Source organism: Ischnura elegans, chromosome 8, assembly GCF_921293095.1.
Source record: "Ischnura elegans chromosome 8, ioIscEleg1.1, whole genome shotgun sequence".
Classification (NCBI taxonomy): Eukaryota; Metazoa; Arthropoda; class Insecta; order Odonata; family Coenagrionidae; genus Ischnura; species Ischnura elegans.
In genome coordinates, this window is record NC_060253.1 from 26,692,879 (window position 1) to 26,718,434 (window position 25,556).

General features: G+C 37.9%; 1 protein-coding gene across 1 annotated transcript in view; it reads right to left on the reverse strand.

Moving 5' to 3' along the window:
- LOC124163274 (predicted GPI-anchored protein 58) overlaps nt 1-25,556 on the reverse strand; it is a 65,321-nt gene that overhangs the window by 39,303 nt on the left and 462 nt on the right. The gene's annotated exons all lie outside the window — the stretch shown is intronic.

Below are 25,556 nucleotides of genomic sequence, written 5' to 3' on the forward strand. Positions count from 1 at the left end.
TTAGGGTAGTATATCATAGGAAAACGGGAACAGCACAAAGGATATCAATGTGAATTGGATTATCGCAGTTCATATATTTTGAAAATATCGTAGCTACAGCAAAGAGCAGCCCAATACATTCTTTTACGTCGTAAGGTAAAATCGTGACTACAAATAATGTTAGCCAGCCAATAATCAAAAGTATCCCACCGATAAAGATTGTTATGCTACCAAATTGAACTTCCCTCTTCAATTCCAAGGAAGGCTATCCTCTATTACATCAACTATAAATCCTATTCTCTTAATATCTCTTCTCTGCTTTCCTAGCATTCTTCTCTCGAACACGGTTTTTCATAGCCGTTTCTCGACTAGTTATGGATATATTAAAACCGTTTGTCTCCTCCGTAACTCCTGGAGAATCTTCCTCTTCTTGCCCACCATGTGTAGCTCTTCGTCGCTCCTCATTTCTGCACCTTCTGCTTTGTTTCTTTCACTCCACTTTCTCTATTCTCCGCTGTACCCACATCTTTAACGCATCAAATCTTTTCTCATCCTCTTTCTGTTTGCGCCCTGAAATGCTCAACACTACAAATCAGACTTTCCACTAGCCTTTTCTTAACGATCTTCCGTAAGGTCCTCAAATTACCTCTTTCCTATTCATAATATCATCCTTTACTTACGCCATTCTCTTCCTGATATCCTTACTGCAGTTTCCATCCACGATGAATACGAGGAAACTAATTAAAATATTAAATATGTTACGTAAGTTACGGGTCATCGTGTACACATAGGTCACAGAGTACGTGTCAAGTCTTGGTGATGCTCATCACCTTTAGTAGTAGTGAAGGCTTCCTCGAAGACCTCATCTCCATTGCATGGATTTTAATATCACAAGTATATCTCATTCATAAGTCAGTTGTCATTTTATCATGTTAGTTAGATGGCACAATTTTACTGCTTTTCCTGGACTTAAACTCGGTAACCACGGAGTTATAATGACTTCAATGCTAGTTTCAATGGCAATTCCACGCAATTTTCAAGATACGTAACATTTTGTTGGTGGGTTTTTAAAATTATTATCATATTAATAATCCTGGAATTGTATTTTCACCGTTAAAAATGTCCTTATATATCTAATCTACACTCCAAATCAGACTTTCCATTAGCCTTTTCTTAACGATCGCACATAAAGGTCATCATATTTTCTCATTCCTATGCATAATATCCTCCTTTTTCTTACGCCATTCTCTTACTGATATACATACTATGCTTATTGCATGTTAAGTATTATCAAGGAATTCCCAAATGAGTTTTAAAGTCTTCCTTTCTATTGTGGTTATTTTCGCTGCCTATAATTGCGGACTTAAAATGTGAACTAAACGATAAATTAATCTATCTCCAGAATCTTCTATATTTTTTCAAAAGAAAAAATATTCACATTTGACATTGCCCTAATTCTAACGTCATACTTAACCTATTTTCCCACACGTGGTAATACAACAGCCCCTCGAATTTCCAAGGGAGACGATTTCACATTACGGCGACAGATAAGCTAAGCATGCAGGTAGAGCTTTCATATAATTACAATATTCATTCGCAATTTACGACGCCTCGCAACGGCGAGGTCGCAAATAGGAAGACGACAGTTGATCACGCGCTCTGATGCAAGAGAATCCGTCTGGTACCTCAATAACATTTTCAATTCGAAAACATTGGGAGAAAGTCGTGTTTCCACTGATTACAACTCTTTCGAAAGGCCTCAAAAGTCTTGGGAAACTTATTCATCAAGCTTGTCATACGAGCGTAAATGGGAAATTGAAAATATTTTTCCACAGCCGATTAAACGGGCTGAGTTAACCAAAAATATCGATCCAACTCATTGAGAATGGAAGGTTCATGAAACGACTTCCGCATCCACAATCAAGGTCCACATCAGCAGATAAATAAATAAGAGGGGACCTCGCGCCTGAAACTCGAAACAACGTTACTCGTACTGATAATATAAAAATAGCTTATTATCTTGCGATCAGTATATAGTATGCTATATAGGGTGTTCAAGGAGGAATCTACAGTACTTGAGGAGGTGGTAGGGGGAGTATTTTAGCATTTTTTTGGTCCATAATAATGGGGTGGCTACTCCTTAGGTAGATATGGCAACGCAAAAATTTTTTTTGGATGCATTTTGCACTTACAACGAAAACGGTTTGTCTTGGTTATCCAGCCTTCTCGACATTTTATTTATTAATTCGTATTTTTAAGAGCATTGAATAATTGAGGATGAACGAAAATGTGAGATTATAATTGCATGAAACAATTAATTTGTTGAGCTTAAGTAAACGAGAGCTTTGAGCGATAATCAACAATGCGATTTCGCATATATTGCGACTCATTTTGAGATTAATTGTTTCAGAAAATTGTAATTGCACATTTTCGTCCAATCTCAATTATTGAATGTTTTTATGTGAGGGGGTGAGAAGCCAAGGGATAAAAGTGATATTTTTTCTAAACAGAGTTAGGTACAGAAATAAGGTAAAAAAAGAAAACGCAATCATCAAGATATTTAGGAGAGCATTCGATTATCCACTGCATGTCAGCACAGAACAAAGACTTCCCCGTTACACTTGGTCTCCAAGTTTTTGTGTATTTCTTCTAATAATTTCTGTACCTCACTCTATTTCGAAAAAAATCACTTGTACCCCTTGGCTTCTCACCTCCTCATACAAAGAGTATTGAATAAAATGTCGAAACGGGTGGATAAGCAAGACAAACCAATTTTATGGAAACTGTGAAGTCCAATTACCAGAGTAGCTTGGTCAGGGGTGAGCTCTCTTGCCTTCTATCTAAACCAAGCTTTTATTTCAATCATTAAGTCATTTTCAGGGAACATAAAAATGATACCGAAAGCAATAGTAAATTTGGAAAATTTCTTTTTGCTGTAGCTGCACCCATTTCACAGCGTTACATTTTGTGTTACCTGATGCCAGATATGAAAAAAGTTTCGGATAATCAAGAATGTGACTAAACCATGAAATTTCATTAAAAAAAATAGTTCACCTCTCGCAGTATTGTAAAGTCAACTGTATATAAACTTACTTGTGGGAAAGCAGGGAAAATGATCAATCGCTCATCAAAATCGGTTAATAATTATATTCGCAATAATTATTGTAATAGACCAGGTTGACTAAAAACAACATTAGCCAAGAATATTAAAAGCCACCAATCAGCGGCTTGAATAATGAAGATGGAATGTATCGCGTGAGCAACAAATGCTACCGAAGGAAATAAGAAATCTAATTGATTAGGGAGCAAAGACAAGAGAAGAATGTATTTCGTTAGATATGGAAATGACAGAGACAACTGGAAAAAGGAAAACAAAGAAAAATGAAAGCAAGAGAAAAGAAGAGGAAATGATTATTTAAATAAATAAAAGATCGTAGCACTTTTCCACAAGATTTTTAATGTGTACAACGCGTTTCGGCTCACTGAGCCATCATCTGGTACAAGACAATGCAAAACATTTAAAAATCTCCTTTATATCCTTGAGAAAGGGGGGGGGGAGTTGGGGAGGATTTGACATCTTTGAAGGAGGTATGAAATGATTCCACTGCGCCTTAACTGATGTCTGATTCAGATTTGGAAAAGATTTAGTTTTCAGCAACCACCTATTTTCGATAAAGTCATCGAACCTGAATAGTTCCAATAATAGCACACTGGCTTATGAGAAAATGTATCACCTAGCGGAAATGACCTACGAATGACCTTGCAGAAAGAAAAAGTCGACTGGATAGCATAACATAGCGAGGGGAGCTAATTTCCTGGGGTCGATGACTTCGAAAACTCCACATTGTATTTCATCAAAATAATTTGGTGGATGGAAGGGAAATATGCGTTGAGACAAAATTATAATCCTCCATTTCTAATTTCAACATAACTCTCGTTAGTTTAAAATAAGAAAACGCGAAAGTGTCCACCCACACTTCATGACTTGTTGACGTCGTAAAGTTCTGGGCCACTTACTTGTTCAAGGAACACCTTTCATAAGATAATGGCCATCCCGTGGATAGATTTTTTATCATTTTATACATTATGCTTTCTTAAAAAGCAAATAACTGACCATAAATATAGATGTGCATCAAAATGATTTGTCCAATGATTATTGCCGAATAATGACCATGAAAACTACCCTGAAACTACTGGGAAAATACTAAACATGAAATCACTATGGAAGTAACACAACTAAAACTAGTAATACAGATTGGAAAAACTAAAGGTTTTTCTGCTAAAAAATGCTTTTTTTAATGTGCAACAATATGACGATATAAAGCAGTGTAAAATGTATAAATTTTATATTTTTTCTGTCGCAAAAATGTTCTGAGACTCTTTAGTTTCTATTTTTATCGATTTTATTTCTTATTCTATTTTTATTTTGTTATCACCGAAATTGTTTGGCTATAATATCATATCTATCTACTATTCCCTGGAATCCTTATCCTCTTCTCTGGTACATTCGAGCCTTTTCACGAAACCCATGAAAATGCATGTCTGTACTATTGTACTGAATAAATCTACTTATCTCGTATCATTGCAGGAGGGCACTTGTATCGGAAGTGTGAGCAAAAACGTATCACACGACACCCATTTACAAGGTCGGGGAGTAGCTGAGCAGAGCTGACACGCACGGCATGAGTTTGTAACGTCATCAGACTGTCTGCTAAAGGGTCCGTCGATTTTTTCACGAATACACCGAGAAGTAGGTGGAGGAAATATCAGAAACGATTCTTTTCTGAACTCTTTGAATCAAGAATTTGAAAAGATGGAGAATGAGCTCTCAAGAAACCTCATGATAAAGTTTGGTCCAATAGTTTGCTCCAATGTTAAAGTGACATTGAGACCAATACTTTTCTCTAGCAACGCATATTATATTTTTTACATGATCAAATCTTGTAAAAAACTAATGCTGAAATTAAGCGCAAATAAGTCTTCGTACACTGAAGCTATTTTCAGATTACCTCAACTAATTCGGCACTGAGTATCAATTCCAAAAAATAAACGGAATGAGATTTCTTACCCTGTACTTGATGCTGCACACTGAACTATCCGATATGACATCGGCATCCTCACACTCAGCTAAGGTAAAGAAATAACCTTCGGGATGATTTATTAAAATTTTAAATTTACATACAAAGCGCAGGCACAGCAGAAACACGCTTGGCATCTAAACGCTTAGCTGGGAGAAATTATGACGGCTATCAGGTAAGCGGATAGGACGGATGACACTAAGGAAAAAACAAATGCCAAGCCGCAAGACAAAACCATATAATTGAAGGTAATACACAGCCACGATGTTGACCGCAGCAGCCATAATAAGAACCTCATACGATACGGAGAAACCTCAACAGTGAAAAAAAACGTGGGAGGAATACAGCTCAGTAAAAATTTAAATGTTTACATTGTCACACCAAAGTCTCATTTGCCCGAAGACCGTTATAAAGCTCATAATTAGAGATACGTGAAAATCGCACTTTCATTTTTATTTTATCGCACTTTCAATAACAGTTTATCGCATTTGGTAGCGTCTATTTTTTATTTTCATAATGTGGTAGATGACGATGAAATGTAGTGAAACACAGTTATATGACAAAATACAGAATATTTTAAATAATTATGCTGTAGAACAATATCAATTTAAGGAATAATACATATAGTGGCGGAGGTGTAGCTTGCCCGCTCCCACTTGTAGTTCGCGGCCACGTAGAGTCCCAGCCAACTAGCAGCTGGCCAGGCGCTCACATGCTTTAAGCGGTGAGTGTCGGCAAACTGCGCTCGGCACAAAATGTACGAATTTTGCCGTCGAAAAGACAGATTTGCGTAAAAATATCATAAAAGTCCAGTCATCGCATCTATGTCGCATTTATTTGCGCACATCGCATCTATATCGCATTTTCGATTTTCACGCATCTCTACTCATCATGGATAAGGAGATTTTTAATTTCATAATTATTAATTTTCTAAATATTAATTGAAACAAGCAATACATGGCAAACTTTAATAGAGTTTGAAGCGGCTTGCTGTTTGTTGTCCAATGGATATGTTTTTTAAATACATTTCAAAAGTAATTTATATCAGATCAGGTTAAATGAAATAATCTAAAGAATCCCTTAGACTTGGTTACAATGAATGCAAGTCTGTATTTTTGACGAAATAAATGGCCTACTATATTTAATGACTGAGCAAGCACGCCAACCATTAATTATATAGCCGAGAGAAAAATTAGCCAAAATTGTACGAATGTTGTCGCTACATAAGTGAAAAAAGTCATGTGGAAATCGAACTGCATACTCTGGACGAAGTTAGAAAATGAATTCAAGAGATAATTACTTCTCCAGCATCCATTTTCACGAAATTTTTGCACTTCTATAGACTTATACACAATTAAAAAACGCGAATGCTTATTTTATAGACGTTTCAAATTTAAGATTTTTAGAATGCGGAGTACGAATTCCCGGACATAAGAATTCAATTTCCAAGCTTACGAACTTCTTTCAATAACCTTCAATCATATACGCAAACAGATATTCCCCTTTGATCACTATACAATATATCTACTTTCTCCGAGGATACTAGCACCCAAAGCCTTCTCTTTGCTTTCATTGCCGGCTTTCTCGATGTAAACATTAAAATATACGGGAGAAATAACACACCTGCCTCAATCCTTTTCCTTTTGTTGCTTCTTCAAAATTGGGTAGAGATTTATTACAATTACCTTTTTTTATAAAATGCGCAAAATACTACGATCATTATAAAGCACTGCAATTTTTATCAGAATTATAGTTCCATTCCGCGTTTTCAACGGCCTTCTGTAAGATGGCAAAAGCCACGAAAGTCGATTTTCCCTTCTCCATTCTCTTTTCTGTGAGGAGCTAAAGGGCAAAAATTGCTTCTCTTTTGCCAATGCGCTTTCTGAATCAATCCAAGAATTCTTCTGAATTCGTTCTATTCTCCTGTAGATTATTCGCGTCAGTATCTTCGATGCATGTGTGGTCAGGTTTATACGTTCACACATCTCTGCTCCCCTCTTATTGAAAATAGGAATGATGAAGTTTTTCTCAAATTTCTGTAAGATGGCAAAAGCCACGAAAGTCGATTTTCCCTTCTCCATTCTCTTTTCTGTGAGGAGCTAAAGGGCAAAAATTGCTTCTCTTTTGCCAATGCGCTTTCTGAATCAATCCAAGAATTCTTCTGAATTCGTTCTATTCTCCTGTAGATTATTCGCGTCAGTATCTTCGATGCATGTGTGGTCAGGTTTATACGTTCACACATCTCTGCTCCCCTCTTATTGAAAATAGGAATGATGAAGTTTTTCTCAAATTCAATTGGTGTATCTCCTGCTGAGTACATTTCGCAGATAGTTTTGTACAGCAAAGTTAAACTCCTTCTTAGAGCTTATTCTCAATCCGTCGATTGATTTTTTTTACACATTTTCAAGAATGAAACAGAAAGCGTCAATGTAAATTTTATCACAAAAATTGATGAAGGGTAGGTACAAATGTAAGATGACCGACCGACAGCTAAGGTCATTTGCACCATAAGGAAGGGTATAGAAAGAAACCTAGCGTCGGCATTAGCAGGTGCTTAACGATAAGCGCCAGTGAGACCACGGCTTAACGTCACATCCGACGGACGCAGTGCCGTGCTTGAAGTTCCCTCCACAAAGCACTGAGTCATCGCAGCATCTGAAGTATTGGGCAGTCTTAAAATAATCTCCGCCATCGCCCGTCAGGATTTGAACCCTGTTCCACACGATGGAAAGACACTAACCATAAAGACTCTAACCCTAACCATCCCGAACCGTAATCGATTAAAATTTTACCAGTTAACTTAAGGCCTTGGTGTTGCGAGCAACGCGCAAGTTGAGGTTGCTTATCAAGCTGAGAGATTTATATCGCAAATGCACCAGCCGGCCACGTAATATTTAATTCGCAGCCTTGAATATGTCGGAAGGTTGAATCGCATATTGCAGCCAAGTAACTGGATGACGGGAGGATTTTAGAGGACGCTGTTTAATGGAAGGACGTGGATTACTGAGCGTTTCTATCTAGAGCACCACTAATTACCTCCTCCTGTACGCGTAATAGCTTTGCGAGCCAGTTTCATGCCACTATTCAATAGAAATCTCTAAAAATTAGCCATTATCATTGGAAAAAAGATACATCATACCACAAAGAAAGGTGTTCACACGAATTGCCAAGTTGATACTTATGCTTCAATCTAATAATAAAATAGACTTCACGTTACGGGGCTCTCGGAAACCGATTCAGGATATTCATGGAAGTTTGCAACTTTGTGTTGGTCAAGAAAATTACAAGGTTTCCAGGCTGATAGCCTATTGCTAGATATTTGACTAGATTTAACCAGATGACCAAGTAAAAAAATGAAGAGAATAAAAAACGGAACACGTCAGTAAAATGATGATCTTTTCATACTGCGTTGGTAGAGGAAATGAATGTGTAAAATTGATGGACTCCAATGTCGACGATCGGGGCTGAGAATTCGAACTCTGACACACATTGAATTGGTTGCCGAAATGTGCCGTTTGTGGAGCCATTATCATTGCTCCTAACCGTTGCCAAATTTTTAATGGTGAGCGAGTATTGCTGATTGTGTTACTCATTGATCGATTGGTAGGAAGCGATTGACGGCCAGCGATCAATAATTTTTAGATCGACACATGGATGTACGCTTATATCATAAAATACAAGAATCGATCGAAGATCGAACGAATCTGATTCTTGTCAGCGCGCATATGTATCAACATACCTGTGCATGTATAGCGAGTGAGATTCAATTGATCGACAGCACTGACGATTTTTTTTCGATAACTCGATACATATCGATGATATTGTTGATTAATCGAACGAGTCTGCTCTTCGCTGACGCATGTGCTTCAAAATCTCTATGCCTGTATAGCTAGAGAGATTCGATTGATCGACAACAAGTTTCAATTTTCAAAACAACATTTTCAATTAATCGATACGTGGATGTTATTATCGACTGATCGTACGAGTATCTCTCTCGCTGGCGCCTGTGCATCAACATATCTGTGCGTGTATATTCGATTGATCGATTCTATTGATAACACGGACGGTATTTTATATTAATCGATACATAGACGTCATTATCGATTGATCGAACGAGTCTCTCTCTCGACAACGCGCAAGTGCATCAACATCTCTGTGCGTGCATAGCGAGAAAAGGAGGGTTGGGCCGTGGGCGAACGAGAAAACACAGTACACACACACACACATACGCCAACAGCATCAGCAGCATCGTGGCTTGGAGATTGGTTGTTGGTGGGGAGGAGAAGGAAAGCCACTTTCCAGCCGTTACTCAATGCGAGTCGCTGTGTGTGACCCACATCTCATAGCCCCCCCCCTCCAACTCAACCCCCTCTTTTTAATCCTTCGCCTCCGCCTTGAGGCCTTCTCTCTCTCTCCCGGGACCAACCCCTTCCAATGCATCTCAAGAGAGGAGGAGGACATGATCACGCCTTCTCTCCTCCGACTTGAGTCGTTTCGGAGCCTGCGGGCGATCAAGGAGCGGCCGGGATAGAATGAGGGGATGGGAGAGCTTTTTCAAATAGGAGGAGGTGGGAGGGAGGGTGTTTCTTTCCGCGTGTATCTTTCTCTCTCGCTTACCGGCCAACTTTCCCTCTCTCTCTCTTCAATCTCATCACCCTCAACGTCTCCCTATTCTCCCGTGAAAAATGACTTGAAAAATAAAAAAAATTCGCCCACTTCACATGCACACGACCAGGAACGTTACAATCGAGGGGACTGCATAGAGGAGTCACAATTACATTCCACCGAAGGTTGGTTTCTGTCGCCACTTCGCGGTCGCATTTTAATCGGCTTTCAAAAATGTCCGCAGTGTGCGGTGATAAGTACGATGTGATCCACTTTTTCCTAATATTTCGCAGTATAATTTTTGGATTGTGAGGAAGAGCATTAAACAGTTATGAATTTGATGAACAACATGATCATGGATGTAAATTTTGGTTGGCACCCCTTATTAGACCTTTATTTCCCCGTGGAACTGGGATCAATTTGTCCGTCAGCGATGCGAGTGGTGACTTCTGTAAACCCATTAAAATGCGCGGTGGTCGACAACACATTATGTGACCGACTTGAGGATCCACTATTGTAATATTCGTGGTTACGATAGAGGATTCTCCAGTCAACCACTTAAATGTGCTGTCTATCTGCCTGCGCATTGAATGCGTTCACTTCAAGGGTGGAGAAAATTTGTGTCGTAAAATTTCAACCCGGCATAGCTGATACCAGTCTAAACCAAAGTTACTCATGATGTTTAGGACGCAAAATCACCATTTTTAAACTGTATGAACTGTGCGAAAAATCCACAGAGGAAAAATCATTCGCCTTGACCGGGATTCAAACCCGGATCCCTCGAATTCCGGCCGATTACTTTATCCAGTTAAGCTTCCGAGGAGTCATTCTTCCCTGTGGAAATTTGTGGACTATACCGGACAAGGTGGCATGGACTGCTGAGCATATTATGCGAATAGCAGTTCAAATCGTGCGCACGGCGCCAAAGTCGGAGAGCAAAGCTCGAACTTTGAAAACAAAGAGGTGTTCGCTCTAGACTTATTTAAGTATACCGGGACAAGCCACGGTCATAACTTTACGGGAGTCACCCGCAATGCACAAATTGTGCAAAAAATCCACAGTGAACTTATATAAACTTTGAGCCAAGCGCTCCGATTGGCCGCGGTTTTGCCCTGTTGCCGGATGCTCTGGACAACTTATGACATCGAGTTCTTTGCCTGCCGGAGATCGCGATGTTTTCACGGCAACCGACAACAGGGCAAACTCGCGGCCAATCGGAGCGCATGGCTCAGTTTCTTCGGTTTTAAATAATACGTTTTCGACCTAAACGTCATTAGTAATTTTGGTTCCTACTGGCATCAGCTAAACAGGATTAAAATTTCGTGACACTATCTTCCTCCACCCTGCATGGTCAAACTCGCGGCGCTGAGGGCAGTGTCACGGGGAAACTAACCGAATTAGGTCTGCTGACCGATATTCATATTAGAGATATATCAAATGTTTAACAAGTATATCGAATTTATAACTCATCGATGCTATTCCTCGCGAATTAAATATTCTATTTCAAATACTGAGAATAATTGGAACGCTTTGCGCTCACCTCCGCCACGTGCATTTTGGGAAACAGATTAAAAAGCAAGCAAACGAGCAGCATAAACCATGCTTTAACGAGAACTCCTCTGAGTACTGAGTACCCTCAATGAAGCCTTCTTGGTTGGAAGATTTCATCGTAATACTTTTTGGAAAGCCGTAATCTCCGTAATACTATTTTCTGATTGAAAAGTAAAGGGATGGATTTTTTGCTTTCAGTAAAAGCAGAAGAAAAAATGAGAAAATAAATACAGGAAATCTTCGTGGATACATACAACTTGGGAAATTCCAGGCTATTAACGTCAACAGTGTTCTCTCAAAGGTTAACCTCGAAAAGAGGAAATATTTCCAACTTCGTTTTTCATGAAATTCTGCGAAATAAATCGCGTAAAATACCTTCAATCTCCCTCATACACACTTCATGTCTTCTTATGGCTAATAGGCCCATATAGTAAGGTGGATACGACAGAAATGACTTGAGAAACAATATTATTCTGCAAGTGAAAGGACTAAAAGGTTGACAGGGAAGCTTGCACACGTCTCTTCGCTTAACTCTCAAATGCTCAGCCCGTTGTCTCCCAGCCCATTAATCCTTCCGCGAAGTGCTTCCAGGGACGGAAACAATGCCAAGTGTCGGGAAAGCAGTCACGAGGCGAATACGTCACCGGCAAAGTAAATCTCGGAATGGACCTCGAGCAATGAGCGTGATTTATGACGACGCTACAACACATAGACTGCAGTTATCGCGGGGAATTTGCAAAGAACCTTTCCAAACAGGCACGCATCCCACTGTGATCATCAGCTGTTAAAAGATGATTGATTCGATTTCAATGGATCATCCACTTAGATTCTTTGGTTTAACAACACTTCCATTATGTCGAGACAGGTAGGAATTCAGAGGAGACGATCGACAGCTCATTTGGGCCATAGGGAAAGGAAGGAAGATCGGAGAGGAACTCGGTGACGGTATTATATTGCTCTTTAACGGCAGGTGTAAAGGTGACCGCGGCTTAACATCTCATTCAACAGACGGAGTTATGTACTTCAAGTGCCCTACAAAAATTACAGAATGCTCAGGTAGAATTTTTCCCCCTGAAGGTTGGGATAAAATTCTTTAAAGTTAGTAGAGGATAATTTATTTTCATTGCATATGACCTAAAATCGACAAAACGTCAGGGATAAAAAAGAATGATAATGAAATTCCTTGAATTACAACACCTGGTTCCCACAGAGTAATCATTGTAGTCATTAATAATTTTCAGGCCATCCTAATAAATCCTTTCCTTATAGAGCAGGGGTAGAGTAAATATTATACCAATCAGGATTTTAAAGTTCAGGGGCCGAGAAAGTTTCTCTCGAAAATCACAATTTGCCTCGAATGAGGTGCCTTCCGAGAATAATGCTTGCGGCACGGCGTGAATATAAGTGTTATAAACAATGCTTTAGTGTACTTATATTTTGTCAAAAAAGTTTACGACAAATTGAGTGGTGCCACTTGGAAAAACTTTGAATTTCTATTTTGTTTTTTGTTATTTTAAGGCCATGCACTTGAAGATGAGAATAATTTGCAAAACTAGAAAAAAATTTCTAGGATGTTGTCACCTTTATGGAAGTTTTTTTTAGATGTAAAGAAAAGGCTATGAGACCTATGAATTTTACGTAGTAATGTTTTCTTTACGACAGGGAAATTAAGCGCAGTTTTTGGAAAGGCGTAATATCCGTAATACTATTTTCTGGTTGAAAAGTAAGCAGATGGATTTTTTGCTTTCAGTAAAAGAAGTAGAAAAAATAAGGAAATAAATACAGAAAATCTTCGTCGAATCTTTCTTGTTTTCACTCAAATAATGACCTGAAAGTTACAATCAAGAATTCCAAAGATATTAATAAATCCCATAAATCAAAGTAATGAACAACAATTTAAAATACTATTTTAAAACCAAATGGCAATATTTTATTATCCTGAAGGCATATAAAAAGTTTCGTTTTCATTGACTCCTTATTGCTGCACAGTTTAAGTCTCACGGGGAGGGAATGCCATAACATTGTGGATTTGACAAGATGGCAGCTTTCGGTATTTGGTACTTCTGTTGGCGGGTCAATATAATGCAGATTACGCACCCCTAGTTAAAATGACTCGAGGCTGCAGTTAATCTAAAAGCATATCAATTAGGTATTTAGGTTCAAAAATGAAGAATAAATGTAAAATAAAGTCGCTACGTAAATATGAATCTCCGAAATCGAGAAAATTTATCAATTTACGGGGACACATGGTCATCATAGTGGAGGTTGAAAATTAATCTGATTTGTGAGTTTTGGATTTTCTGAAGTTTGTCATTGAGTTTTTAGGAAAGTTCACTGAACACAAGGAGTAGAAACCTGAATGGGGGACTACGAAGGAACTAATAGCTTCCGAGTATGAAGCGGTAAAACATAACACTCGGTTTTCAGCTAATGAAATGTATAATTGACGCGGTTGGAGATTTTATTTATTTTATCACGCCAAGTAAGATTGATGTTCATGAGAATTCTAAAATTCTTGACGAAGTTAATTGGAAAGTTGGTTTACAATAATAATGTTTCCATCTTCAGTGCATTGTAATTTAAATGAGCACTCGAGAACAATTCAACACTAAAATAAAGTAAAGCAGTGAGGGGGGGGGGGTCAGCTTTGCGCAAAAAATAAACCTTCGAGCAACTACATAATAAAAATAATATCACTTATTAAAAAAATTAAAAATAAAGGAATGAATGAAATGGGTACTCCTTCATTATAAATCTACGCTGTAATACATATAGTACAGGAGAATTCCTCCCTAAATTCACCTAGGAAAAGAAGAAAATCTCAAATGAAAATGATCGATAAAATAACGATAAAATACGTAAATCAACAGTATGACGCGAGATGCGGTGGAACATACCGACATTAAATAATGAAAAAACGTTGCCGAATACTTCAACTCTAGTAAATTTACAGTGAAAATAGTTTCGAAGTATAAATGCGTCATCTTAAGTTATTCCTAAACATATTGATACATAGCTTGTGTTGCAGTAACTGAATATGACGAATATATACGTTGAAACTAGTTGTACGACTGGAACTATTTTTCCGATTGATGCTAGCTTTATTGTTATCGTGGTGATACGATAACTTTGGATTATTTTTTAATGCCGATAACTTTCACGGAAAACCTACGAAACCCTCAAATGGGAAAGATATATAAATGGATTTGCTAAATTCAAATTGAACACATGATAGGGAGAAACTAGACAGCCATCAACTCCCAACGCCTCAACGCTTGAAAACGGTACTTGATCCAGTGATTACGTAATCCCGACACGACATTGGGAGCACATTCCTGAAGTGACGACGCGCGCATCGAGGTGAATTTCATAAATCTCCGAAGTTCACGTCCTTGGAGACACGTTTTACCGCAAAGGTTATTAACCCACATAAAAAAGTCATTTGAGTTGCACACGCATACACACACACGAAAAAAAACTCACTGGACAGGATTTGACATCCATCACGAAGACGCGATGGAGTTGAAATTAGTCCAAACCCTTTAAAACGCGGACCAAATACTCGGCGCAGCCAACCCCACCCGACGATCCATGCCAACTGGAATGATTACCTTCAGTGAAAGCGGTAGTAAGGTCGCCTGCTTCGGAATGCTCGATATTCAACGGGTGCTCAACACAGACGTTAAGCAAAGAGAGGAATAAAGATGCAAGTCGACTCTTAACGCCAGGATTCTCGGCTCCATCCAGCAGGCGAGAATGTAACCTAGAAACACTTGTTGAAAATTTCTGCGATAAACATAATATAGTGTATATAAATTAAGTAGGAATTAAGGATGGGAAAGTCTAACCGAATGAAGGGAAAAATTGAGATTAAATCATTTGAGGAAATTGCATGGAGAATACTTTTTGCCTGATATTCAAGATATTTTGAGAGAGTCAAATTATTAGGGTAGAAACAATCACAAGGATAAGTCTAGGAAAATAGACTGCAGAACCGATAGATTTAAGATTTAGTTTTTTCCACGTACAATAAGGGGCTTGATACCTACGATAATTTTGCTCCGCGATAGCTTAAGTCAAACCAGGCAAAATAGGCTCTACATGTGTCTTTAATATCTTAATATATTTGTCTATACTGGCCATCTGCATGAATAAATCACATGAACCAATTACTACGCTAACTATTTGTTTCCTCGTAGTTTTATTTCATGGTAGCATTTTCGTGTCCTTATCACTCCCCTAGTTTTTGGTCCGACCGCGTGTCGTTTTCCTGTGTGCTTTGCCTGTGTCCGGCAAGCGAGTGCGTGTCTGATTAAGGCTAAGATGAGTGCTGCATGCCTGGTGTAGAATCACCCCGTGCCACACACCGTGGGGGTGGCTTGCACGGTACTTCGTAGATGTAGATGTTGGTACAGTACGCCGATATTTATAGAAAAAATTACCACTGCGGGATATACTTCGTAGTACTACAATCCTTATATACTGCAGCTCTGAGTTTCTACCTATTCTAAGCTAGTTCCTTCAATTCTTTGGCATTTTCCCCAATATTAAACGTTACGTAAAAACAATACCGTTTATCTCCAAGACCACTTGACTGCTTATAAGATTGTCTTCTATAGTGAAGCTAACTACGACATTAAGAGGTAACCGGTGAGATAATCAACAACTAGAAGCGTTAATTTCATCACGGTTCTCATTTCTCCCTTTAAGGAGAAGACTTTAATATTAGTTTTACTTATCATATTTTATTTTTTTACCTTTTTATATTCCATTGCATGTTTCATGGTTATTTTTATACTAATAATGGTGCACTGCTGCCCTACTTTCCTCCATTTGCCAAGCTAGGTACTTCAGTTCTGATGCTCTCATCCCTTGTGTTCTTCCTTACTTCCCCTTAGTAAATATCTCTTGTCTTTATCGGGGGACTTCTCCAATTTTTATCTCTACTATTTCCCCCACGTAATCGCAATGTCTCATTACATGACCCAATGGGCCAGTGGCCCATCCATATGGTCCTACTTTGGCGTATGGTACTCCACAGACCTCTTTCGTCTCCTATTCTTCGGTACACCTTCTCGTTTTTCACCATATCCGTCTATTTGATCTTCAGTATTCGCCGCTACAACACTAGGTCTCGAGGGATACGAAATTTTTTCTGGTTTTCTTAACCGATTGTCCAAATCTCTGATCTGCAGATTGCCACTGCCCACACCAACGTTTTCACAAGGGATATATTTAAAGGCGACATGTTTAAATTATTGTCGAATCCTCCATAAACCCCAAACATCCTCCATTATCCAGAGAAATAGTTTTTGGACGAACACTTTGCATTGGGTGGTTATCCCTTTCCCTCGAATCGGAAATATCCAGGATGGCAATGATACAATTATGAAAATTTTCGACAAACCTATCATTATTTCACTATCCTGCAAACATCGCTATTTATCACTACCTCACAAAAATTATAGACACAACGAGTGTGACAGGATAGGTTCGGAAAGAGGGAATCACGCACTGTAAGTGGAGCGATACGGACTACCTTTCGCAAAAACTTGGTTATTTCGCACAAAACGCATCGTTTCAAGGGAAATTTTATGAAATTTCTACATGATGGCAATGATAACATTACACAAGTTTAACTTTGCATCTCATTGTAAGGTGTACTTCACCATTTAAATTATATTTTTAAGCGCGAAAAAACCAATACAAAAACTCGCTTTAGGCGTGAATTAATACGAGTTGCTTAAACTGATAATGAAACAGCTAGGTACCATTATTATGTACTGGAAAATAGCACTGAGCAATGACAATGATATTAAGTGCGCAGTAAGATTGCTTGGTTTCAAAATGAAGTCAATGAACTAAACTCTGAATATAGGTCAAAACTTTAGGCAAGCGTTCTCCTTTGAATAGTGAAGATCCAAGGTAGATATCACTAACAAAATAGAAAGACAGTCTTTTGTTATTTACTAGCACTCCATCCCACTGACACAATGTTTCACATATTAACCTGTAAACTTGATAGCTTCCCAGTATTCATTCATTACAGAGCTTCGAAGAAAAAAGGAAAGTGAAAGAACGAACAATGAGAAGAGTCATTTAAGTTTCAGTCATTAATTCCGATTTATTAGTGATGTCATGGTGGGATGCTCATTACCTATATCGCTGAACTTCAAAGACGTTTTGAATATTGATACATTCCGTTAAAATTTTGCTCACTCACCGAATTCATTTCGATATTTATAAGTTATCTTCGAACTCAACAAAAGATTTTAGAACTCAATAAAAGTGGTCAATTAAAACATCAAGTCGTTTCTCTTTTCAATGACATGTTAAAATATTTCTTGAAGTTTAAATATATCTTGGTGTGTGTGTGTCAAATTTTTTTGTGTATTTTGTTCTTATATAATATATATACTAAATTATATTATTGTAAAAAACGCTATCGTAACATTTATTTATGTAAAAATATTCTATATCTTTGTTATCTTTGTATTATATATTGTTCTTATGGTTTTTCTTTCATAGCCCTGATGATGGTTTTAGATAAACAGAAACGTTGGCTATAACTTTTTTGCATAACATACGTTGACCTACACTCCAAAAAATATTTTACATGTATTAAACGAGGTCAAGATAGGGGGGAAAAATAATTATCTGTTCAACGACGACTTTTCATTCACACGATTAGCACATTTATACAAAAACCTTAACAAATACACTCAATTAAATTCCATATCAATTCACCGAGGGGAAGTGTGAGTGAGTTTGTCCGTGAGTAGTACACTCCATCGGTTTCAAAGTAAAGAATTGGACCCATTGAGAATAAAAGGGGATCGTATAAATTTTCTCCGTGCGAGCGTAGAAAGTTGACACGTTTTTTAGCCACCCCGAAGGGAAGAAATTCCAGCAAATTCCGCGTAACACTCTCTCACATGCGTTCATTCCAAAAATAGACACGGAGGGCGTGGTGCTTAATGACGTCTTACTCGTTGACACGACGTGAAAACGAAATGACAAATTCCGCATGCAATCCCGATGCGGCTTTTGAAATGAGAGACAAGCGATCTGCGCTAAAGCTATCATCGATTAGAGAAACTCGAAGACAAAATTATCAGAAACTCCATTGGCATGTCTACGACATGTGCTGTGGAACCCACAAACGATCTCTAAGAGGCAAAAGTAGCCTTGAAAACCCAAATAATCTGGTACAAAATGAAAAAATAACCTAGTACAAAATAAAAATTTTAACCCTATAAACCAGAGGTAATAAAAAAGCAAAAACTGTAACTTTAAAACCATAGTTAGTAATCCAACAGGCTCTCAATGCCTCAAGATCTTCAAGGCTATCATGGAGGAGCACAACAAGAAATATTAGTTGTAGAGCACTGGAAAAGCTAGAATTCGTTAAGCGTGCTGTGGAAAGGTTTACGGATGAAAATATGAAAGAGAGGTTCTATTTTGCACTCGTCAGGTCTCACATTGAATAAGCAGCAAGCATATGGTATCTTGCGTAGAAATCTTAATTAATCGATAAATTAAGAGACTAATTATTTGTATATGTATAATTTTTCCCACGAAGATTAATGGCCTCACGAAGAACAAAAAATATCATGGGGTCTCCATATTTAAAACAAGTTAACATTGCGGCCAAACCACAATTTAAAGTTTCAAATGGAAGTCCCATAAGGGGTCAAAATAAAGAGAAAGGTTTTACCCTCACTCCCCGAAATGAGGATCTATTTACGCCACTGAATTATGCACTAATTTTATTTTAAACAAAGCAACCTCTGAGGTAATCAAATCGGGCACTTTGATCTGCTCTCTCCCACAAACTATAGAACTAACCGGAAATGTTTCCGATTATTTCAACGCCCGTTCGTATAAGGTTAATGATATGTACTATTTGTTTCACGATACCTGACACTGTTTCTAAAAAAACGCCAAAATTAGAGTTAAAACCAAATTTTTACGGAGATTTCAACGGGTGCAGAAAGAAAAAAAACGCCAAAATTTAAGTTTTGACTCAAAACTTTACGGAGACTTCAACGGATGAAGAAGAAAGCATCGCAAACATCACCTCATCCACCAACCCACTATTCGGGTACATATAGGGATACACAGTTTTGAGTTCACGCTCAACTAATTTGAGGGGAAAAAACGAAGATAGGACACCAAAAGAGATAAATTGGGAGGGGAAGACACGGAGGGGAGGTTGAGAACTTCCGGAGAAACTATTCTTCGGAAGCGAGCGTCAGAAACCAAAAGTGCTCACCTTAAAACACGGGATTAAGAACTTTCTACCAATCAGATTTGACTTTTTTCCTCAAAGAAAAATTCCGCGTCTGCCACCAACAAATTGCCGAGATGGAGAAAATACTTGCTGACTGATGGCATAGCCATTCGTCTGAACCTGACGTGACACACCTCACCCAATGGAACGGAAAAAAAACTTGAAAGATAGGCGCCATTGATGGAGTAATAAGGTAATGATGATAAATCAGGCCCTCAATACCTCAAGATCTTAAAGAATATCGTGGGGAGTAAATACAAGAAATGTTTGTGGCAGATCCCTGAGGAAGCTAGAATTCGCGCTACAATTCCCCGTAATACTATATTTTATACCAGCCATCATCTTCGTGCAAGGCACATTGAGAAACTCCGTCAATTTAGAGTAATATCGTCTGGTTTTCTTAGATTATGGCCCTAATAAATATTTGATAAATTAATAAAAAACAATAATTTACTTAGCCATGGCATAATTGTTTATCACAAAAATCATAAATGCTTCATAATTTTCTCCTCGTCTCCTTATATTAATAAACTCACTGGATTATTTATTTTATCACGTTGAATTTTTATTGATTGCTACATTAGTTAACAATCAAATTGTGTAGTGATGAAAGAAGACAATCCAGCCGTACGATTGATAGGTAGAGAAAAAAGCAAATTTTGAAGCCTTTATTATGGTCGCTATAAATATTGACACCTTCTCTATAGTAATGGTTTATTATCATTATTTTACAAAATAAAAATTACGGCCATTGTCCAAGAAAATCAGAAGGCATTACAAATATAACAGAGGTAGAGATGTAATCCATCGCCTATTAATTTTAATGTATCACTCGCGACTTCACCGCTAGAGACCGAATCGTTGAATGAAAGCACTTATCAGCAAATAATTTCTCCAAGTCAAATTTATACGATCAAATGGCTACCGTTCAAAATAACTACGAAGGCGCAGACACACATGGTGTTCCATCACAGAATAAATCAATAATGTCTCCTGAAAAATCATTTATTCAAGGAATTTTCAAACTAACAGAAGAAAACTCAAAACCCTTACGGGATATTAAAACAAGAAGCGCCAGATAGGTTTACGAATAGATTTTTCGATCCCGAGAAAAAACTGTGTCACAAGATATAATTTTCATTTGGTCAAACGGAAATTGATATAAGAGTAAGTATGATCAAATGTTGTCTATACTTTTGATGCATATTACATTTTGTGTGTGCTACATCGCTACAATTATTTTTCTGCATTTTTATTTTTTTATTCTATCGTTGCAAAAGCATTATTAAAGCCTCATATGCCTTTTATGTATCAAGATTATGTACTCTTATTCATTCATAGTCCTGAACGTGTTTAAATATACCAAAACGCTGGAAAACATTTGCACTTAAAATTCTTCAAAACCTATATTCCAAAACACTGAATCAACATTCGGTTGCATAGCATTCCTCCCATCGATTGGAAGTTTTCGGTCAATGGTTTCTCCTTTCTTTTTATGCTTCCCACCTCGAAAAACTTTATGTAATTTGTGAGACGAACGCAGACCTGCGTGAGGATTGGAATGAGGCCATGCGGAGCCAGATTCAAAACATTGGCTTGTACAATCCCTACTTTCGATTGGTTACCACAAACATGTGTTAGTCAGATAAACGGTGATGTAGGCACCTGTGATCGAAGCGTTAATGCAGAGGTTGCGGAATTTTATCGGTGGGAACGAAGAACGCATATAGTGAAATAAACTGGTAAATAATGCATGTTTCGCAAAAGTTTTGGTAGGCTAAATTATTCACAAGGAAGACCGTGGTAGCCTAGTGAATACAGCGGTAAATATTATTAATATAGCGCTGGGCTGTTATTAATATGGCCTTGGGTTCAAGAACCGGGGAAAGCCTTAGGACTTCCTATCAAAATCCTCGGAGTGCGAGGTGGCCCAGACAAAGGAACTGACCCCCTTACCATGAATGTATTAATTTCACACGTCAGTGGCTTAGTCTGAGGAGAGCTCTACCCCATCCTATCTAAACCAATATTCGGATTGAAACCCTGAATGTATTATCTATTGGCATATTCCTATGGTAATTTTAACACTAGAAATGGTATCGAGGGAATATGGCATGCGGAAATGAGGATGATGAATATGTAACCTTGTGCTGTCTCTAGTCATGTCGATCAAGTGAATGAATAAATATTAGGAATCGTGGCCATGTCTGAGATAGCCCACTGTGATGAGAGCTATGGATCAGTTCAGGGGATGCACATAAGGAGAGGGGCTCTGGGTAACGGCAAATCCAACCCGAAATGGGGAAAATATAAGCTGTATTCTGTCCGCTAAAGGTTAAGAGAGATATTTTTCATTAAAGATGTAACCCCTTTAACTTCAATTTATTTTCTGAATATTTTCTTCGTATCCTCTATTTTACTGTGGTTATTTGTAAATGGAATAGTAGGTAATGAAATGTTACACCGTAGTATGTAATCAACGTAGATGAGTGACATAAAAAGTGATTATCACATTGTAAAGTATCTAGTTAATCACATTGAGAACACAATTATCGCCACTCATATAAAGTCGTTTTATGACAGCCAAAGAATCATATTTCATTAAATATGAGTTCTCTATGTTTTTAGCTCGTAATCAACGTAGATCAGTGAAATTAAAAGTTATTAATATTTCACATTGTAAAGTATGTAGTTAAATACATCGAGAACACAGAGCTATCGTATAAAGTCGTTTTATTATATCCAAGGCATTATATTTCATTAAATGCGAGTTCTTTAGGCAAACTATGGTTGTGTCAACGTTGTTAAACTTTCAAAACATTTATATTTTCCCCCCAAATAATGCTAAAATTATAAACAATCTAATGATGAACTGCACACGTCATTGCGTGATTTGACATCGGGAGTTCATGACGAGATAGACTCGTCGTTTTAGCGCAAAGGGTCAACCGTTCAGTTTTGGACGAATCGCGGTCCGTTACAGCGGATTTAGTCTTTCGGCGCCGGCTCCCATGTACTCGCTCCGTATTCAAGGTGTGGCCTGATGGGTGCGAAATAGCACGCCTCTTTCACTTTTCATACGAAAGCCTTGCAACAAAACGCTTTACGAATTCTTCAACCGTCTTCAAAGCTATGCCTCTAATATTTCCCATACTGATTCCCCATGATGGGTACGGGCAGATTTTTAGGGGAAGGCACGGGAACACGTGTCCCATCCAGACGCTTAAATTTTAGACAAGAACTTTAATACGGTTACCATTACATTTATTTTATTTTTTGTATAACGGAGCCTCAATAATTTAATTAAATAAATATTAATAATTTTCATATCAAAATAAAGGGATTATTTTTTACAGTAACAGTTGTATTTTGTTTTTAATCTGAAATATGAGAAGACTTGTCAGACGACTTTAAACGAGTAGCAATAGCTGTGTTCTCGATGTAATTAACTAGATACTTTTATAATTTGATATAATAATCACTTTTTATTTCACTTGTCTACTTTAATTACAAACTATAATACAGAATATATTTTCATTACCTTCCATTCGATTTAAAAAGAATTAATGAATTGCACATCAAAATAAAGAGAGTATTTTTTTATAGTAATAGTTGTATTTTGTTTTTAATCTCAAATATGAGAATACCTGTCAGACCCTTGTACAATTCCTACAGACAAAAATCCTGGATCCGCCCCTGATGATGGGTATAAAGTTACCGTAACTCCCATGAATTTGACTTCATTTGTCGCCTTTCTGTCAACCCCATCCGCAATCTTAATGGCACTATTTAATAGGGAAATTCGTCCCTGTGTAAGAGACTCCTCTCCTTGCGGAAACAGGCTAACAAAGCAATTGCTGACATTTTTATGAGTGGATGTGAAAATTATATTTTGCCATTTCATCCTTAGTGAAATAAAACCTAGATGTATTCCCACTGAATAGCTCCCTCCACTCACATACTACGCGTGTAAACAATAATTCCATTTGAAAATGTTCAATTCAAGTCTCCCAAAAAATCGCCCACAATTTGACTCTGCAAAATTTTATAATCACCTACCCTACAAATTAAAAGAGGTTACTACGATTTGTAAGTTTAAGAGACTAGTCGAGGCTTTCCTACTTGAACAGAAGAATACTTTGAATACATTGGGAACCACCCTCTCATTCATAAAATAATATAGCATGTATTTTTTTAAATACGCACTTTTTTGCAACATTAATTTTTAATTGTATTGACACATTCCAATGTCTACACGACCTCTACGGAAAAAATAATATTATTATTTTTATTACAATATATGTTTTCAGTACCTATGATTCCTGGTCAAATCGCATTAATTCCTAGAGAATGATCAACTTCTAGTACGGTCACTCCCAAGGGAAAAAGTCTTGCAATCAACCGACGTTTAACAGACTCAAAGCTCCATGGTAGGGAGAAGCTGTTATTTGTGGAAGCCAAGAACAGGAAAAGCAGGTGAAAGGAATAATTGCGGAGAATATGAGATGCTGAAGGCCATTACCTAGCGTGGAAAAGATGAAAATTGCTGCGGAACGTGGAGTACTTTGGAGGTGACAAGGAAGGTTGATATTTTGAGGAACAAAAGTGATGTGACAAACGATATTGAGCGTTAATCTAAATACTATACAACCCACTTCCGACCACTCACTCATTCATGCAAACGAGACGAGATACCACAAAAAGCCATAGAATGGATCAATTATAGAATTAAAAAGTCGATTTTTCAAAAATGTCATTTTTCAAAGCTAGACCGTGTGGTACGTCGAGTAACCTATTTTAATTTGGATCGGACACTTTTAATTGTGGCCAAATTGCACAATTTCACTATTCCGTGAATTGTAATCTCAACAGCCTAAGGGAGATGATGTGCTGCGTCTTAGGGCTCGACAGAAATTGTAAGAACTGTATAAGTGATCAGAAGCGAATGATAGTGAGTCCTAGTATAAAACTCCCCATATCTCGACGTTAGTCGGGTTATATCACTCTCACACAGTGAAGTTAGGTTTGGATAGGTGATGAGAGAGCTCACCTCAGCATAATCACAGGTGTTTCAGTTTAGGTTGTCACTCTCACTCAGTGATATTACAACCATAAGGTTGGTTAGGCGAGGCGACAGTAGTCTCACAGGCGTTTGAAATTCACACATTTAAGGTAGGAGATACGGTTTTTTCCATAAGTTACCCTACACATCGATAATTCGATTCTAGGGTGTCCGAAAGCTTCGCTGAGGATTTGATCCCGAGGCTATACCCTTATCACCAGCAGCCCGACGCTCAATCAACTACTGAAGTATCAAAGTATCTGTAATCCCAATTAAAGATTAGTAACACACCTCTCCAGACGTATATAGATGCTTCAAAACTAACGTACCAAGTACAAAGTACTCGGGAGTACAAGGAATAGTCAGTGGATGTGAATACAGGTAGGAATCGCAAGTGTGAGGTCCCGTCGGTAGAAGTGGATACAGCTAAGAGCCGCGAGTACAAAATAATCGCTTCTCAGTAATTGATACTGAAATGTATCAGTAGTATTCGATACATGAAAGTAATCTTTTAGACCACCTCTACTATCTACTGGGTCACCAATTTCTCGCTGAGTAGAATTAAACGAAATAAAAACTCATTCTCTGCCAACGATTCGGATTTTAATCTCTTGGTAATGATTGCTGATGTAATACCTTCCGCTGATATAAAAGCACCAAATCCTGACGATGGAAGAGATGAAATTCTTGCACTTTGGCAATAGATAAGTTTTTTTTTATTATATACGACCTAAATTCGAGATATTGGAAGTGTTACCGGTATCAGGGTTTGAGAAGAATAATAATGTAATCCTAGTATCAGGGGCGCACCGAAGAATTAAGGCTAGGGGGGGTTTTAGGCACAAATAATACTTAGGGGTGTGGGGCATTGCATACCCGCAAGGGTAAGCAGGAGTTGCGGGGGCCCTCCTTCAGAAAAATTCTAAGAATAATGGTTCAAAATGGCGAGTTTTACGGCCTTTTGATGGATATTTGATTAATCCTAACA